General features: G+C 33.0%; 3 non-coding genes across 3 annotated transcripts; 1 reads left to right on the forward strand and 2 right to left on the reverse strand.

The window, feature by feature from the left end:
• Positions 1 to 1,693: 1,693 nt before the first annotated feature.
• TRNAF-GAA (transfer RNA phenylalanine (anticodon GAA)) lies at positions 1,694 to 1,766 on the reverse strand. Its single transcript has one exon. It is a non-coding gene; the product is annotated as a tRNA-Phe (tRNA).
• A 1,603-nt stretch (positions 1,767 to 3,369) lies between these two features.
• Positions 3,370 to 3,442, forward strand: TRNAT-UGU (transfer RNA threonine (anticodon UGU)). The gene has a single exon. It is a non-coding gene; the product is annotated as a tRNA-Thr (tRNA).
• A 1,261-nt stretch (positions 3,443 to 4,703) lies between these two features.
• TRNAS-GGA (transfer RNA serine (anticodon GGA)) lies at positions 4,704 to 4,790 on the reverse strand. Its single transcript has one exon. It is a non-coding gene; the product is annotated as a tRNA-Ser (tRNA).
• Between the last annotated feature and the right edge of the window lie 903 nt (positions 4,791 to 5,693).

Below are 5,693 nucleotides of genomic sequence, written 5' to 3' on the forward strand. Positions count from 1 at the left end.
AATGCCTGAACCAAAATATGTTATTGCTATGGGAGCATGTACAATTACAGGAGGGATGTTCAGTACCGATTCTTATAGTACTGTTCGGGGAGTCGATAAGTTAATTCCTGTCGATGTGTATTTGCCGGGTTGTCCGCCTAAACCCGAGGCTGTTATAGATGCTATAACAAAACTTCGTAAGAAAATATCTCGAGAAATCTATGAAGATCGAATTAAGTCTCAAGAGGAAAATCGGTGTTTTACTACCAATCACAAATTTCATGTTGGCCCAAGTACTAATACTGGAAATTACGATCAAGGATTACTCTATCAACCATCATCTACTTCAGAGATCATCCCTCCTGAAACTTTTTTCAAATACAAAAGTGCAGTCTCTTCCTACGAATTAGTAAATTAGGCCGTATACTTTTTTTGTACAGAATAACAAAGCAAAGAACGAGTGAATCTTCATCAATTTTTCATTGTAAATGGGAAATACTTATACAAATAAAAATAAAAAAATGGGGGGGGGAGAAGATGCAGGGTAATTTGTCTTCTTGGCTAGTCAAACATGGACTGGTTCATAGATCTTTGGGTTTCGATTACCAAGGAATAGAGACTTTACAAATAAAGCCCGAGGAATGGCATTCCATTGCAGTCATTTTATATGTATATGGTTACAATTATCTACGTTCCCAATGTGCTTATGATGTAGCACCAGGCGGACTGTTAGCTAGTGTGTATCATCTTACGAGAATCGAGTATGGTATAGATCAACCGGAAGAGGTATGCATAAAAGTATTTGCCGCAAGGATAAATCCTAAAATTCCGTCTGTTTTCTGGGTTTGGAAAAGTGCGGATTTTCCAGAAAGGGAATCTTATGATATGTTGGGAATTTCTTATGATAATCATCCACGTCTAAAGCGTATCTTAATGCCTGAAAGTTGGGTAGGATGGCCCTTACGTAAGGATTATATTGCCCCCAATTTTTATGAAATACAAGATGCTCATTAAATAATACGAAACTAATCTTCACTTCGACAACTCAAGATATTCAAATACATTTTTACGTTCTCTTATAGATATAGCATAGTAATTGAAGTCTCATTCATCTTATTATTATTGATTAAAAAAAATACAATTAGAGATTTGGTGAGATTATCCAATTTGTAAGATACTTATTTTGGATGAGCCACAAGCTAATAGGATGAACTAAATGAGTTCTGCATTATGAACTATGTATCACGCATATGACTTATAGATGTGCTTTAAAAAGTCACATAGGGTGAAATGAAGAAATATAATATGAAAAGAGAATCGGATTCTATTTGTACTGTATCTGAGATGAATCTTGGCCATTCCCGCCTTTCAACTCCCCTAGACTAGACTTTTGGGTCTTATAAGGAACTAATTGAAACTTTCAAATATGTATAAAATAGGAATTGAACGCCAGGAGACAGAGTATGAACAAATAAAAAAGAAGAGGAAACAAAAGAAAATTCTTTTCTTTTACATATCTATATACATCCTTTACATATTTCTATAAATATCCTCTTTATCTTTACTTGTCTATTTTCGACATCTATAAATAGAGTAAAAAATATATATAGTTTAGTTAAAGGGTAGATTTCCAGACATCATCATGTATCAGTATTTTTCATGATCTATATTATTAATGAATCCGTAGAATAGATACTCATACAAATTCATGATGTGCCAAGAACCAGATTTGAACTGGTGACACGAGGATTTTCAGTCCTCTGCTCTACCAACTGAGCTATCCCGGCCATTTCCGACACATTATCCTTATTTTAATAGATGACTTTGGTCTATGTCAATTGTAAATAAGAAAAAAGGTATTCCAAAGTCTTCTTTTTGAAGATATACGAAATTTCAGGGCTTGGATAAGCCTTTCGAAGTTTCAGTACAGTAGACAGTTAATCATTCAAATTTCACAGATTACTTGCGCAAGGATGTTCGTTTGTACGTCTATCATATAGAATATATACCACAAGCCTTGTGATAAGAAATCAAATTTCCGCTCAAATACGCTTGTGAAAGAGTCGAATGAATGAGAAACATAACAAAGTCTGAATTGCTAATGAACGGATAAATAATTAAAGAGGCCAACGGGCCTTTTTAGGGTTTTGGGGATAGAGGGACTTGAACCCTCACGATTTTAAAAGTCGACGGATTTTCCTCTTACTATAAATTTCATTTTTGTCGTTATTGACATGTAGAATGGGACTCTATCTTTATTCTATTCGATCTGATTAATCAATTCTTCAAAAGATCTATCAGACTATGATGGAGTAAATGATTTGATCAATGAATATTCGATTATTTTTTCAACTTGTAGATCTTGGAATCGATTCATAACAATTCGTTCATTTTTATATATAATTTTATATATATATATAAATATAAATATAAAAAATTATAGAAATATAAAAAATAGAGATTCGAGTTGTCATTAATCAATATAGTATTTCAGTACGTAATACGTTTATCTTTCATCGTTTCTGGAGTTTCGATGGAAGGATTCATTCCTTTACTAACGCAACGTCGTCAACTCCATTTGTTAGAACAGCTTCCATTGAGTCTCTGCACCTACCCTTTTTTTTCGGAAAAAAGGATTTGGCTCAGGATTGCCCATTTTTAATTCCAGGGTTTCTCTGAATTTGAAAGTTATCACTTAGTAGGTTTCCATACCAAGGCTCAATCTAATTAAGTCCGTAGCGTCTACCGATTTCGCCATATCCCCCTCTTTTAAGATTAGTATCGCATTATGATGTCCTTCCCCGTTTTCTTTCATTTGTATTATACTGGAACCACTCAAGTCATTAGAATACCGATTCCTCTATTGAAAAGTGTTTCCTCCTATTGGATTTCTTGTCTATCTTCTTTCATCTCTCTCTTCTCTATCGGAGACCCATATTTGTTCCGATCCAAAATGATTCTATCATTTCTGTATCTGCAATTCAATATATATCAATATAGATAGATATATGAACATATATATTTGCCCCTCTTTCTATTATTTTTTTAGTAAAAAATTTAATACTTAAACGGTCGATTCCCTTGTTCGTCTTATCTTCCACCTTTCAGAATGAAAACATAGAAACGCTTCATTATCATCTCAATTGCATTAAATGCAATTAAGATTAACACATTAATTATTGATACACATCCATTTGATAAATAGATCAAAATTTTCTATCGCTATATTCTATTAATCGTTATATTAATTATTATGTTCTATAATAGAACAATTCCAATATTGAATATTTATTTGAAATGAAATTAGATTCTATATTCATATTAATTAGGAATAGCTAAGATCCCAGTAATTTAGTAAATTACTATGCATGTAACATTTCTGTTATGTGAGCCCGCTTAGCTCAGAGGTTAGAGCATCGCATTTGTAATGCGATGGTCATCGGTTCGATTCCGATAGCCGGCTTTTCTCTATTGATTTTATTTTTGACATAATTGATAAATCAATATAAATAAAGAAACGACTTCTTACCCTTTTTCAAAGGTCACCGATCTATGATGTCGTAGGAACTTACTTACCTTTATGACTAAAGGAGGGGTTCTATTTCTGTAGAACAAATCAAGAAAGGAACTCTTACTTTTTTATATCATTTACATATACAATAGGATCCGGATATTGATCCAAGTTATCTAATTATTCTTTGTTTTGTAGTACAATACTTTACTGGATTTCACTTCATTTATAATATTTATCATTTAGTTTTCATTTAAGTTTATGAAATTTAAATAAAATAAAATGTTTATGAAATTTAAATAAAATAAAATAAGGAGTCTTTATGTCGCGTTACAGAGGGCCTCGTTTCAAAAAAATACGCCGTCTGGGGGCTTTACCGGGACTAACTAGTAAAAGGCCCAAAACCGGAAACGATCTTAAAAACCAATCGCGTTCCGGTAAAAAATCTCAATATCGTATTCGTTTAGAAGAAAAACAAAAATTGCGTTTTCATTATGGTCTTACAGAACGACAATTACTTAAATACGTTCGTATCGCCGGAAAAGCCAAAGGATCAACGGGTCAAGTTTTACTACAATTACTTGAAATGCGTTTGGATAACATCCTTTTTCGATTGGGTATGGCTTCGACTATTCCTCAAGCCCGACAATTAGTTAATCATAGACATATTTTAGTTAATGGTTCTATAGTGGATATACCAAGTTATCGGTGCAAACCCCGAGATATTATTACAGCAAAAGATGAAAAAAAATCGAGAACACTGATTCAAAATTATCTTGATTCATCCCCCCCTCAGGAATTGCCAAAACATTTGACTCTTCAGCCATTGCAATATAAAGGATTAGTCAATCAAATAATAGATAGTAAATGGGTCAGTTTAAAAATAAATGAATTGCTCGTTGTAGAATATTATTCTCGTCAGACTTAAACCTAACTAAAAAACAAGGGTTCGGACAATTTCGTCCTCCCCTTCGCCGAAGTCTAAGTAAAGAGACCGAAGGAAAGTAAGGTTTTGATCCGGAAATTTTTCTATCATTCATCTATCATTGATCGGTAGGGGGATTTTCATCTCTTGTGCATTCTTTCCAGTCTTTTCGTTTCCGTACCACAAAAATTCGAAATAAAGAATCCATAAAGGTCTAACCGTTGGAATAATAGTATCGATTGTTATTTGATTTGATACATTGTGGTCAGTAACATTGTTGAATTAGTACGGAAAGAGAGGGATTCGAACCCTCGGTAAACAAAAGCCTACATAGCAGTTCCAATGCTACGCCTTCAACCACTCGGCCATCTCTCCTACAGAATGATTATGGCCCAGAAACCGAGTTAATAGTGAGTCATTAATATTCAATTTTTTTTTTGATAGGCACGTCCAACCAATTCTAACTATACAAATAATTTTTTTTTAACTATGTTTAATGGATACTTTTAGCTCATGATTCTATTTAGTTTTTTAAACTATGATTCCTTTTTTCTAAAAATTCGACTTTTACAGTTTTCGATTTTTCACCAACAACTGTTTATCCCATACATATATCTAGTCACAAGTTATGAATCATAGAATGATTATTCGATTCTTTTTGCTCTTTTTTGTATCATAATTCAATCAAAAAACTTCTAGAATTACCCCAGTCAGATAAATAAAATTCTTTTTTTCTTCAACTTCGCTGAAATCAGAATAGTTCTCTTCATTCTGATCCTACTACATTTGGATGAAATTTAACCGGATTGAAATATTTCTTCTCTTTTATTGATTCCTGTGAAATCAAAAAGAAACAATTTTAATATCGAGTGGGATTTTTTAATGAATCCGTTTTTATGTTATTTCGTACTATGCAATTCCTTTGTTTGTGGGATCATTTTCTCACGAGAGGTAATTAAAAGAAATTATAGAATGGGGTTGTTACCGATGCCTAGATCTGGTGGGATAAATGGAAATTTTATCGATAAGACCTTTTCAATTGTAGCCAATATCTTATTACGAATAATTCCGACAACTTCCGGGGAAAAAGAGGCATTCACCTATTACAGAGATGGTGCGATTTGATTTTTTTTTTTTTCAATTTTCTTTACCGCTCTCCGTCTTAGTAGAAAGACACAGTATTCGGGATAGAAAGAAAACAATAATTGAAATAAATCTACGCTTCTTGGAGGTGCAATTTGAAAATCAAAAAATTCCTTCTGTCGTGTATCCCCGATT

Source organism: Cucumis melo, unplaced genomic scaffold (genome assembly GCF_025177605.1).
Source record: "Cucumis melo cultivar AY unplaced genomic scaffold, USDA_Cmelo_AY_1.0 utg002165l, whole genome shotgun sequence".
NCBI classification, from domain to species: Eukaryota; Viridiplantae; Streptophyta; class Magnoliopsida; order Cucurbitales; family Cucurbitaceae; genus Cucumis; species Cucumis melo.